General features: G+C 35.6%; 1 protein-coding gene across 3 annotated transcripts in view; it reads left to right on the forward strand.

Moving 5' to 3' along the window:
• The window catches only part of FBXW7 (F-box and WD repeat domain containing 7), a 230778-nt gene that overhangs the window by 122197 nt on the left and 94164 nt on the right, over positions 1 to 14417 (forward strand). The gene's annotated exons all lie outside the window — the stretch shown is intronic.

Genomic DNA, 14417 nt, shown 5'->3' on the forward strand with positions numbered 1-14417 from the left:
GGATTCAGAGTTTATGTCTTTTTTGGTCAGCATTTTATCGCCAGTACTTCGCTCATTTCAGAGTTTAAATATTTTTGTTTTCTAGTTCAAATACGCATTTTGTGTGCAGAATGGTCAGGCAGTGTTTGCCCCCGATATACCTACTCAACCTTCCTGACAAGAATTTAAAGATGAGGATGGAACAATGTTTCTTAGAATCTGTCTGTGAATAATGATTCTCTGACATAATCACTTAAATGAGGTAATTGTTTTTCCTCAGTGAGCAAGAAAAGGAATCCAGGCAGCAGTTACCTGGGTTCTGACATACCTACTAAAACCCCTCAAAAACCCAGGCAAAGGGGCATCAAGCAGTAGCAAATCAAAATAGAATTCCTAAATAAAAAGCAGATAACAAGAAGACATTCTTTTCCTTTGTGGTCCACATTAATTGCCGTGCTAAAACTATGCTAAGATGGTAACTCTATTAAAAAAACAGACTCATTAGTTTTCTGTGGACAATAAATTTTCTATGTTACAGTGGTGAGCTTTTTCTGAAGTTCAAACCCTTATTGTAAAATTATAGTGAGGCAGAATAGAGGCCACACCTAAAAGGAGTTGTTGAATCAGTGTTTGCTCATTGTAGGAGTGCTGAGTTATTTCTGAAATTGAGCAGATTTTTCTTCTCTTTGTCCTGTGGTCATTGGGTCCTTAGGGTTATGACTTCAAGATTGGTTTTCCTTCTAGTACAATTGCTGTTTTAGCTCTTGCACATTCTTCAAAGTTCCCTCTACCTACTATAGAGGGCTTCACAGTGAATGATGTACTGACTCTTCAATGCCAGGAGTTGTGGGCACTGGCAGAACTGCCACCTTGCCTGTTGATGTGGAAAAATCAGTATTCTGGGCTTTTATCCTCGCTCTCTGATGTAATCGTATCTGGTATTAGTGTAGAGAAGACCCAACTAATGGGCTCAGAGCAAAGAAGTCCAAAGCCTTTTTCAGCATTTAACAGGCTCACAATGGGAGAGTCAAAGAAGGCAGAAAAATTTTTGCCTTTTCCTCAATTAATATATACATTTTTAATTGAAGTGCTTTTTATATTAAGTGCAATCCATATATGAGTTTTCACAATATGTATACCTATGTAACAACACCTCAGTCAAGATGTAGAATAATTTTTGTCACTCCCCAAATTTCCTCATGCTCCATTCCATTTAATCCAAACTTAGGCAACAGCTATTCTGATTACTATTACTGTAGATAGTTTTTTGTATTCTTAAACATATAAATGGAATCTTTAATGTTGCCTTTGTTTTTTTCCCTAGCTTCTTCACTCAATGCACTGTTTTTTATGTCCATTTTAGTTCATGTATCAGAAGCGCATTCTCATTTTTGTGTACCCATCCCATTGTATGAATATATTTCAATTTATTAATACATTCTTCTGTTGATGAATATTTGAGTTGAGTTCAGTTTTGGCTATTCTGAATAAAGCTGTTACAAGCATTCTTGTACCAGCCTATTTGTGGACATTTCTGTTGGGTAGGAGTACGTAGGCGAATGTGTGCTAGCTCCAGAGGGTGTGTGTTTTTATTAGTAACTGCCAAATGGTTTTCTACAGTGGTAGTAACATTTTACAATACCACTAGTGATGTTTGAGAGTTTTAGTTTCCAATTTTAACATTTGGTGGTGGTTGGTCTCTTTTAGTTTAGCAGTTCTTACAGATGGGAAGTTGTATTGCATGTGGTTTTAATTTGCATTTACTTGATGGCTAGTTTTACAGAGTACCTTTTCATATGTTTATCAATCCTTTTATATATATTTTTAGTCAACTATTTGTGTCTCACCCATTTTTTCATTTAATATTTGAAGATACAAAACTAGTTAGTACATGAATGACTTCTGTGATTGTTGACTTTTATCACACAGATTTAAGCATTTATATGTAAACCTGACACCCCTCGTGCTCCCAGTCCTGATGCTAACACCTCTCTACCTAAAAACCCTGTAGGATGCATCTGTTTGTTTAGTGATGGGTGTGTTTTTCAGAAGTAGATTTCAGTCTTGAACTACCACAAATAGAAGTATCGGGTAACAGTGTAAGATGGACACTTATATTTTCATATTTTAAAATCTGTATTCCCCATGCTTTTTATTTTACAACATATGAGAAGCTTTTGAATATACTCTGGGAAATGGAAAAATTATCCTATGGATTTTGTTTATATTTGTTCATTGTTGGTTAACAGTTTTAGAAATTACAGGAAGTAATAAATTATATGGATTGTAATAAAGTTATATGTGCAGTTGATTATCTCTTCCTAAATGTGAGGAAAAGTCTATATAGTCTGTGCATGATCATTGGTGTATCACTGCATTTTAAAGATTAGCACTGCAATATATACTTGATATTTGGTGTCAGTTAATATCACTAGAAAAGAAAAAGCAAAAGTAGTTCCTGTTTTCTTCATGGAATTGGAAAGTGAGATACTTGAAATAGCAAACATGTTCACTTCTCTAGCCTTCTACTTTTTATAATATATTAAAAAAGACAACTCAAAATATATCAGTCCTCTTTGATTAAGCTTTATCCCTTTATCAACCTGTTAGTTATGACATTTCTTTTATTACAAGTCTGTGTTCCCAACTTTTTCTGGAATATTCTACCACTATTTTCTTTTTACAAGTAGAAGGAGGAGGTCCTTGTATTCAAGGCCTATGCTTGCCAATTTCAGCAGGTTCTATGGCAGAGAAGAATGGAAGAAGAAGGGTTAGTAAAATGTGGGCAAAGAAATGCGTCAGAGAGAAGGAAGACGTCATTACAAAGATACAGACGTAGGAGAACATATAGTGTATAAGGAGAATACAAGTAGATCTATATTGTTGGGTGATGCACAGTTTAAGACAAACCAGTTTGTATTGAAGATGTTTGGAGACAGGATCAGACTAAGAACATCTTGTATACCATACTTAGGAGTTCAGATTTTATTTTATAGAATAATAGTTTCAGAAATTTTCGGATTCACTCAGGGGTTACTCATTCTTTCTGTGAACACCATTCTCTCTCCTTCTCCAGTTGTTCCTCACAAGTTCTTTCTTTACCTGTTTAATATCTTGCCTTCATGTGAACAAAGGCTTCAGCACGTAAAAAGTTTGGAAACTGCCACTGAGGTGATGACATTTCACGTTCTGGCCGCAGTATAGAGGGTAGGTTAGAGGCATGATGCACAAAAGATGGGAAGATTATTAAGGATGCTATTCATATAGTTTGGGCAAGAGGCATATAGTATCTGCTTATTAAACAGCCCTAGAGAAGTGGAATCCATTGTAGATCTACTGCAGAGGTATACTTAGGACTTAGTGATGATGTGAGTGGGTGACAAAAGTGTTAGGACAAGGCAAAGGTAGTTTGTAGCAGATAATGGGAACCAGATTGATGTTGAGATCCCTCCCCCCTTTTAACTTTCATAATAGTCTCAACTATAGTATTAAGAGCTTACTTAGCCCCAGAACCATTTGATAAAGTTGCCAACAGGATTCACTATCACCCCTAAACTCTTGAGTATGCTTTTCTTATAAACAAGGACATTCTTCAACATAATCACAATATAACCATTAAAATCAGGATATTGGCATCAATATTTTAGATTTTCTATTCCTCAGACTCCATTTGAGTTTCATTGGTTTTTCAGATAACTATCTCATATAATAGAAAGATTCTGTTCAAAATCATGGACTACATTTAGTTATCCTGTATCTGGAACAATGCTTTGATCTTTACTTTCATTCCTTTAACACTTTTAAAGATTGTAGGACAGTCATTTTGAACAAGGACCCTTAATTTGGGTTTGTCTAGTGTTTCCTAATTAATGGATTCAGGTTATGCATCGTTGGCAAGAATTTCAAAAAAGTGAGGCTCTGTTACTCTCATTACTTCTTATTAGGTAAACATATTATCAGTTTGTCCCATTACTGATGTTCACGTCAGCCTTTCTTAATCTTTTTACATTGAGTATACACTTAAAATAATCTTAACTTAGAAATCACATAAAGATGACTATAGCTCCAGCTCACAGTATAACAGCTTGATCAGTAAGTTGTAGATATAATTATTTATTGGTACTTTTCAGTGCTCTTTTGAGTAAACAATGTTCTTTTTTTTTCTGTGGATCTGTTTATACTGGCAAGTTCATTAGTCCCCTCTTTTTGTGTGGTTCCTTCTTCCCACAAAGTATTCTCAAAATTATTTTTACTTCTTTACTGTGAATTTACCTCTTCAATGCAAAATTTATATTTACTTCGTGTGCTTGTTTTATGCTCCACAAATATCAATTCAGGGTCAAACATGAGAAAAGTAGACATGTGCTAACACAGTTAGTGTTAGAGGAGATTCTAATTTTTTTTCTTTTACATTACTACTTTATCTGTTTTACTTTATTCAAGTAAGCCTTATCATAAATTTCTATATGAGATCCAAATTAGATATGGTGTAGAGTATATGTAGAAATAGTTATTCCTTCATATTTACAGCAAAAAATGACATTTTGGCCAGCTTTTCTTGGGGGGAAAATACAACCCCCTGATAATTAAGCTTAGCTTACTTTCCTTGGGATAAACGTCGTTTATCTTCGCATAAATCTTGCAAACTCATTAAGGAAATGTAGTAAATTTCACATAACCAGCTTAAACCAAAATGGGACTTAATTTTTCTTAATGTAGGCTCAGCAGATTTAATTTAAATAAACATAAACTGATTTTAATATTATTTACAACATGAAATTCTTTTTGACTATTGAATAGTAAAGCTACTAAAACCATAAACCAAAGCAATATGAATAAAAATATTGCCTAGACACTCTTTTATACAAGACTTAGAGAAAACATTTCCTTACTTGGTGATATGATCATGCTCAAATGTAGGCCCTAGAAAAGTATTTCCTTCACAAGGCTCATCTATGCATAAAAGTGTGATTTTTGAATCTAAAAAGTTATTTTGACTTCTTTAGTGTGGATTTACCTCTTTAATGTAATAATTATATTTTCTTCTTGTGCTTGTTTTATGCTCCACAAATACCAATTCAGGGTCAAATGGGAAATAAACCAACACCTACAGATTTCTTTTTCAGCTGAAATGAGACTGTTTCTTAGCTTACTCTTGATGTTCATTGAGTAAGAAAAAGGTTGTTTGAATGCATAATGAAAACTGAAGTATAATGTTCATTGGTTTCTTATGAATAGCAGGATATTCTTTTCTCCACAGAAACCCAGAACATGTCTGGGGCAGATCAGTAAAACTCATCTTGTTTAAGACTGCAGCTCTTCCTTTTTCTCATGGCAAATTCTCATAATCAGAAGATTCAGAAAAAGAGTTCTGCCCAGCGATCATTTGTGTTGAAAGGGAAGAAAATCAGCTCACTTTTGTTCTGTAGCTTCTCCAGGTGGTTTCCAGTGAGACTTGAGACTTGATGATATCCTTTTTTAGTTAAGCCCAAGCAGCAGTGGAAACATTTCACAATCTCCTTTTTGTAATGTGGTGTTTTCCAAAAGTGCATTTTCCTTTTAAATCCAAGAATCTTGTTCCTTGAAGTCAAAGCTTATCTTCATGTCTTACGAGAATGAGGAGTTAGTGCTACATTGGCTAGTTTCTGCATCTATTCTTCATCTTCAAAGTATTCAATGAAATCTAGCCTTCTGTTGTCTTAAAAGGACCTCTTTTAGCTAAGATACCCTGTTGAGAATTTTTCCTCTGCTGAGCCACTGGATTTCTTTATGTAGTAGAAAATGTTCTTCAGCATTCTGGAGTGAAATAATCTTTGTTTAATGAAGTTAGCCATTTTGTAGTATCTTCCACACTTACTTATTTTGTCTTAAGAGTTTTTGACACTAGTACATAGATACCTTCTGGTTTAATGCAGGTCTGCAGAGAAATGGATATCAAGACAAAGTATGATGGGCAGGTAGCAGAATTGGCTGTTGGAGCATTCCCACCATGCACAGTCATTTGCTGGGAGAAGCATAGACACATTATGGCCAGGTGTAAACGTTGCAGTGAATTCCAAGATAATGGAGCAGGTTCTGTTGAAGGGATATCTGAGCAGGGCATCATTGTGGCCACTGTACTCTCCTTAACCCATCTGGGCTTTGACACCATCCTTTCATGTGGATACCTTTCTTAACCCTGCTCATGTTTGCTACTCTCACCCAAACGGATGTTCTCATTTTGCTCTGCCTTTGACTGGCTGGGCTTTTCCACTATTAGATCACTCCTCACCCTTCTTATTCAGGCTTTTACACTGTGTTGGTGCACTTTCTTTTCTCCTACCATCCCCCACATACAAGGGGACCCTCCTCACTCTGCTTAAATTGATCCCCTCTGTTGTACTGCTGTCCTTCATCCTACACATAAACCTTACTTGCTTGGCTCCACCAAATGGCTTTAGGACTAAATTGTTGAGGGAAGGGATAGTAGAAGGAAGAGGAAGAGCCACCAGTTTTCTTAAGTAGGCAGTTGGCTAGAATATGGCTCCATTCACTGAGATAGAGAAAATAGTAGGAACATCTAAGAACTAATTTGGGCCGTGTGTGTGTGTGTGTGTGTGTGTGTGTGTGTGTGAGTGTGTGTGAGAGAGAGAGAGAGAGAGAGAAAGAAAACAAAAACAGGAGTTTAGATTTTAAGATAATGGATTTGGAGTGATTGTGAGACAATATAGTAAAACTAGTAGGCTTAATAGAGGAGTTTGGCTGGAGATAATAGGATTGGTTGTCAGTAGTTTCTATGTGATAGTTAAAACCCTAGGTTTGAGAGAAGCTGCAGAGCAGGAAGGAGCTAGCAACAGAGAACAACAGTGCCACCTAAGGAGTGATACCAAGAAAAGGATGATCCCAAGGGAAACTGAGGGACAAGAGAGTTGTAAAGAAGATGGAGTGCATGCTCAATAATGTAGAAAGCTACAGAAATGGTAAAAGATCCAGTGGGATTTAGCAACCAGTTGTCCCCCTCCCCCGCAAGGTTATTTATTTATTTAGGAGAGAGTGAGAGCCAGCAGGAGCAGGAGGTGGTGGGGGGTGGAGCATGGCACGGGAGGGCAGAGGCAGAGGAAGAGGGAGAAGCAGACTCCTGGCTGAGCAGGGAAGCCTGATGCGGGACTCCACTCCAGAGCCCTGGGAAAAGACTTGAGCTGAAGGCAGACGCTTAACCAACTGAGCCTCCCGGATTCCCCTAGCAGCCTGTTTAAAATTTAGTTTTAATGGAGTAAACACAGATTGCAGAGGCAGTAGAGTTAAATAGGAATGAAGAATTAAATTTAGCTCAAACAAAAATAATCAGTTAAAGAAACTTAAAAAAAATAGGTATTGTGATGTGAACTGAGAAATAGTGTTCTGTATCATTTATAATAAAGATATATATGATTGAGGTTCCGTGTGGATTTAAAATGTTCAAAACTATAATGAACATTTGCTGCTTACATGAATACTTGCATCATGCTCCCCATACTCATTTTGTGTTGCTTTTGCTAATCTCCATTATTAAGGACCTATTCAGCCAATTTTGTAGTCCTTGGAAGATTTTCACCTTAAGTTACATTTATGGTTTCCCAGTTAACCACAGTATAAGCAATTTGGAAGTAGAATTATTCAACAAGCTATGTGCTTTTGAAGTATCAATCTTTTTAGTCACATACTTGTTTTTTCATAGCTTGTGTTAAAGTAACAAGAACTTTGATAAAAGGAGAAAAGTGATAAGTATTAAGGCTATATTTATACCCAGTTTTAAAAATACTACACAGAATGTGTTCAGTACAACTTTTAAAAATAGGGATAAAGTTATTGACACTCTGTTTGTGACGTGGCTTGAAGTTCTTTGGTAAAGAAAGTATCTAGTTGGCTTTAAAAAGATTTAATAAATATTTACTCACTAAATAGTGTTTTGAAGAATAAGCTGAGCATTTTTGGCTCTGAGTAGGTGCTGAAGATAGTGGTGGTGAAAAAGGGAAGTCTTTTTCCTTAGGGCGCTTACATTCTAGAGAGAAGGTAATACAGATAACAAATGAATAGATGAGTGCATAGATAGGCATTGACTGTATTGCAGACACTAGTCTAGTGCTTTTATACATTGCTTGAAGAAGAGTAAAACAGGGCAAGGGGGAAAGGGACTATGATGCAAGGGAGTTATTATTTTAAATAAGATGATTAGGGAAAGTGCCACTGCCTGGGGGACATTTGAACTGAGTCCTGAAGAAAGTAATGGGAAGAACTATGTGAATAGTTCTTAGTATGAGGAAAGCATCAGGCGGAGGGAATGGCCAGTGCAAAGGCTCTGAGATAGCAGCATATTTTCTTCATCAAGAAAGAACAGCATTAGAGAGAAACAAAGTGAAAAAGTGAGAATAGAATATAAACTCAGAGTGGTGGGAGTATGAGTAGATTATTATACAGAGACCAAAAGGCAGCCATGAAAATTGACTTTCATTATGAGTGAAATGGAAAACCCTTGGGGGATTTTGAGTCACTGAGTTATCACTTTGTCATGATGTGACTTACTTTATTGTTTATTCCAGATACTATTAATCAGTTTGACTATAATAATTAATAAAGAACTTGGAATATATAAAGTTAGTAATATGAACTTAGAGTGTTAGTAAGTGGTGGGGCCACAAGGGGGCTCCTGGTGATTAGGGAGCTTTCTTTATCATTCAGGGAAGATTCTAAACTGCTTGCAGAAGGGGATTCTAAGCTTTGAGTTTTCTTTCCCAGTGATCAGTGCAGTTTGGTTTATGTTCCTGCCATCTACATCTTAAAGCGTAAATGACTTTGTTGCTCATGTCTGATGGATTGTATCCTGCCATATAATTCTAAAACTGTCTAAAAAATGCACAGTCCTTTGGAGGCTTTAGATGGTTGCTTAAGTTTCCCCTTGTTTTATTAGTGTAACTAGTAGTGTTTCCCCAGTTACTTAGATTTCAAGGTCATTTCAAGGTTAGTGTTTGCCATGGAAATAGCTCTAGTTCACTCTGAGATAGGCTTTCAGAGCTCATTTTTTTAAACATGTACTTGCTCATACGGATTTCTTTAAACATCCTAAAATAAGTTCAGATGGTGTTGATTAATCCAAGTTTCCTGAGAAATTAGTTAAAAAGTTTCTGAGAAACTAGTTTTTAAAAAGCACAGAAATTAGGTCTGAGGTGTCACTAAATCAACAAGGTATAATGACTAAATGTTACCCAATATTTTCTAGGACTTGGTGAAACCCTGGAGTAATTCTTTTCTATTACAGTAACCTTATTTCTGAATTTTTTTGAAGAGCAAAATTATTATAATACTTCTTCATCCTAGGATGGTGGTGACTGTAGGCATCTTTTCTAGGCATCCGTAGATTCAGAACTGTCACAATAATGAATGATGCTGCCAGAAGAACCCTGTTCTGGCCACTTACAAAGGGAAAAGTGATGCCTTTCTCTCCCCTTTTCTATATGGGCTATCTGAACTTATGATTTATTTGAAAAATTTAGTGGTGAATGTCTATTAGAACTTTCAATTTCTTTGATCCTTTTATCTTTGGTTATATTTCCAAGAGCAGCCAATAGGTAATGCTGTGGCTTCTTTGCTAATATCTCAAAATACTCTGTGAATCTTGCATTGCAAATAGTGTTCTTTCTAGAAGATTTAGATAAAGTAGGTACATCCACCCTCATTGTTTGTAGATTTTGTGTTTACGAATTTGCCTACTCACTACAGTTTGTGACACCAAAAGTCAATATTTGTGATGCTTTCACAGTCATTTGTAGACACGAGCATGCACAGAGTGGCAAAAAATCACTTGGCATGCACATTCTCATCTGAGGTCAAACAAAGTGACACCCTGCCTTCCTGGTCCAGCTCTCATACTAAAACAAGTGTCCTTTCATGGTCTATTTAGTGAAATATTTGGCTTTTGAAAATGGCTCCCAAGCATAGTGGCAAGGTGCTATCTAGTGTCATAATATGCCTTATGGAGAGCATAGAGTTGTTAGATAAGATTTGTTCAGTGCCGTAGGCTGAGTTCAGTGTTAATGAATCCACAATATGTATTAAGTTTATGTCTTTAAATAGAAGCATACACATGAAAAGACTGTATATCGATGAGATGGCCAAAATGTTGTGACCAAGGCTTTCAGGAAGTTAACCCTGTGTTTCCCCTAGGGGCAGTGGTTCAGTATTTGTGATAACTTTATAGAATATAATTACTACAAATAATGAGAATGGACCATATTTAGTTAAGGGTGGTGATTTATAGAGACTTCAGGTATCTGAAATATTTTATAATTCCCTCTCTCTAAATCATTGTTTTAGGTTTGTTTAAATACATACATCCAGAGTTATTTATAATGTAAAATCTGATTTTACCATGGGTTCTGGTCGGGTTAAAAGTCATTGATTAACTTGTAAAGAAACATTTCTAAACGTTATCCTCCAGAAAATTAAAATGTGCCTGATCATATTGAGCATTCAGTCAGTATTTGTTTTATAGTAATTATCTTTGAGCATTGTACAGATTCTGGTTTTGGAAAAGAAGTCATAATCTGCACCTCACCCTTCTTACACACATTTGCACATGCTTTCTCTCTCTCAAATAAATTAATAAAATCTTTTTAAAAAGTGTGCATTTTGGGGGTTAATATTTTATTAACTTCTCCTGTATAACAGTTTCAAGTTTTAGATCAATTTTCTTAAAAATGTGGGGCTTTTTAAACTCTTTTTAAAAAGGTTCCCCCACCCCTTACAAGACAAAACCAGAGAGGGAGACAAACCATAACAGACTCTTAATCTCAGGAAACAAACTGAGGGTTGCTGGAGTGGAGCAGGGTAGGAGGGATGGGGTCGCTGGGTGATGGACATTGAGGAGGGTATTGCTATGGTGAGTGCTGTGAATTGTGTAAGACTGATGGATCACAGACCTGTACCCCTGAAACAAATAATACATTATAGATTAATGAAAAAATAAAAGGTTCCCTCCCTTATAAGAGTGTTTAGTTGATTCTGATTTCCTATTACTTATTGAATAAATGTTTATTATTTTAATTAGGTCATTAGCTTACTTAATAGATCATTGTTAGAAAAAAACTAATTTCCTAAAAATGCTGGGGTTTTTTTTGTTTGTTTAAATTTGGGTTTATGAATGCCAACAGAATATGAAATTTTCTTTTCCATTTTCCATTCCCAAAATGGGTCAGAGAGATCCAATCCAATATATTTTCTGCTTGGACAAATTTTTATGTAAGTCTGTCAGATATTTTCAGCCTCTTCAAATATTCTGGGATTCCTAGAACCTGACTTTTAGCTTTGTCATTATATATTTTATATTGGCTGTGCTTTAAATCTGATTCTTCTACTTGGGTTTACCATTTCTGATCAGGTCTATCTGTAAGAATCTGTGTTATTTTGAAAGCTGTTTATATGCTATGGTTGTAAATATGCTATGGTTGTAAATATGAGTTAGTTGACTTTATTGGCTTAAATTAAAGACACTTTCTTCTTTGTTCCTCCCAATATAACACTAAAGTTACACAATGATAGTGATTTGACTTTTTGTTATTCCTAATTAGTAATGGAAGTGTTCACTGATGATCAGTGCAAGTACTATCTTAGAAATGGCCAGTCATAAACTTTCTATTTGTTGATAGACTATTTACCAACAGTCTCCTCCCTACTTTGCACATACTCTTTATGATTAGTTTTATGACCTTTGTTCTTTCATCTTTTTCATCTTGTAAGTTGCTCTTAATATGTCATTTAACCCGTTTCAGTCTCTTAAAAATATGCTTCTTTGGTTGGCACACATAGGGCAATTTGCTTGGGGTTTGGATTATTCCAGGCAATGAATGACCCTGATTTCATGCTGTTCTATGCATAATCATCCAAATGGAAAATGTTCCTGTTAGTGTTAGGAGAGTTAGACTTTAGATGCAGTTACTAAAGCAAGATTTTAATTCTTTGAAGGAAGCCTATGAATAGTAGATTTATCTTGATATACACTGGGATACTATATATATTCATTTGCATAGATAAGTGTTTTTCAGTATGTTATTTTTAGCCTGCTTTTCTGTGATGTATATGTAGTTTGTCTTTTACATATATGAGCCAGTAAGATTTTGATGACCTTTATTTTCTACAGTTTATTATTTTATTTTTTATAGAAAACAACAGATGTATTTAATGTGCTTTTAAAAAAAAAAACCACTTTCTACCTCATACAGAAATTTTGCTATTGTGCTTCTCTGAATTGTAAAGAAGAACTACTTGATTTTTTTATTTTTAAAAATTTTTAATTAATTAAAAAAATTAACATGTATTATTTGCCCCAGGGGTACAGGTCTGTGAATCGTCAGGCTTACACACGTCACAGCACTCACCATATCACGCACCCTCCCCAATGTCCATAGCCCAACCACCCTGTCCATACCCACCTCCCCCCAGCAACCCTGTTTGTTTTGTGAGATTAAGAGTCTTATAGTTTTTCTCCCTCCTGATCCCGTCTTGTTTCATTTTTTCCTTTCCTACCCACCAAACCCCCCACTTTGCCTCTCAAATTCCTCATATCAGGGAGATCATATGATAATTATCTTTCTCTGATTGACTTACTTTGCTCAGCGTAATACCCTCTAGTTCCATCCACGTCATTGCAAATGGCAAGATTTCATTTCTTTTGATGGCTGTATAGTATGCCATTGTGTGTGTGTGTGTGTGTGTGTGTGCGCGCGCGCATACCATATCTTCTTTATTCATTCATCTGTTGATGGACATCTAGGTTCTTTCCATAGTTTGGTTATTGGAACTACTTGACTTTTAAAAGCCACATTTGATATATGTTACGTCATGATTTATTGATTATATTTGATCATCAACATGCACCTCGGAAAATTTCCTTCCTCTCTCTCTAGAGAACTATTTCAAACCCCATTCTTCAGATTTCTAGCAACCTCTTCTCCCAAGATCACTCTGATGATAATGGCAACATTGCTTCCTACTTTAAAAAGAAAAGGAAAATAATTGAAGGAATGAGTAGGGAATTTCCCAAGACTCCTGCCACTTATAAAAATTTACCTGTTTCCAACTGTTTACACATTGAGAAATATGGTAAAAAGAAAATAAATGTAAAGTACTTATAATGCCACTCTTCTTTCCCATCTTTTATCATAAATGAAGTGTCCATTTTTTTTTAACTGAAACTAGTCCTTCCAATTTTTGAACTCATTCTCATCATCCCCATTTAATTACTTACAAACATCACTTCACCATTTCCCCTTTTTCTTGATTACATTATCAACTTTTGTTTTGTATTGGATCATTCTTCTCAGTATACTGATACACTGCTAGTTCTCTAGTCTTAAAGAATAAAACATTTTCTCTTGCCTCTGTTTTCCTTACCAATTATCACTCCCTTTTGTTCTTTTTTTGCAGCAAACTACTAACTTGTTTGTACACATCATCTCTGTTCTCTCTTCCTAGTTCTTAAATCTACTTTAATCAGATTTCAGCTAATAAAACTCCTGTTACTAGTGACTTCCATGTTACTGAATCCAGTGGTCAGTTCTTTCTCTTCATCCTGCTTGAACTATCAACAACCATTGTCATTTTATAATTTCTCTTCCTGGGTATGCTTTCTTTCAGGGCCTCAAGGATGTCAGTCATTCCCAGTTCTCCTTGTTAGTCATCTTTGTTGGTTACTCTTTCACTCAGAATGTTGAAGTGTCTCACAGTTCAGTCATTGGAACTCTTCTTTCTGTACTGTACTTCAACTTGTAATTAGAATTAAAGAATTTCCCCCCACAGTACAGCTTTTTTTCTTATAAAGTGTAGATGATAGAAAATAAAATGAAATAATGCTATTTTAAAACTATCTTTCAAACTTTCAGACCCCATTTCAAAACTTGGAATGGCCCTTCTGGGGATTCACCTCTAGTTGCAAGGGCTTGAAAAGTAAATAAGGCTGTTTTACCTGAAGATCATTGTGATATATAATACAATGTAGTTATTCTTAGAGCATGATAGAAGATGGGTATTATATTTCTTATATCTCATAAACCTTAAAGATATATTTTTAAAAGATTTTATATTTATTTATTTGACAGAGAGGCAGGCAGATAGAGACGGGGAAGCAGGCTCCCTCCCAATGCGGGGCTCTATCCCAGGATGCTGGGATGATAACCTGAGCTTAAAGCAGAAGCTTTAACCCACTGAGCCACCCAGGCGCCCCAACCTTAAAGATCTTTTTAAAAGGAATTCTATAGGAGCTTGGCCAGTGTGTTGGCATTATTTTATGTAGCCTCAAACATGTCCATATAGATGACCGCAAAGGATGAAATTCAAGAATGAGCATTATGAAAAGATTCTATATCAAATCAAGTTTTAGAGTCTATAAAACATAAGAGCAAATGTGTTTAATACATAACATTTGAGAA

Source organism: Mustela lutreola, chromosome 1 (genome assembly GCF_030435805.1).
Source record: "Mustela lutreola isolate mMusLut2 chromosome 1, mMusLut2.pri, whole genome shotgun sequence".
Classification (NCBI taxonomy): domain Eukaryota; kingdom Metazoa; phylum Chordata; class Mammalia; order Carnivora; family Mustelidae; genus Mustela; species Mustela lutreola.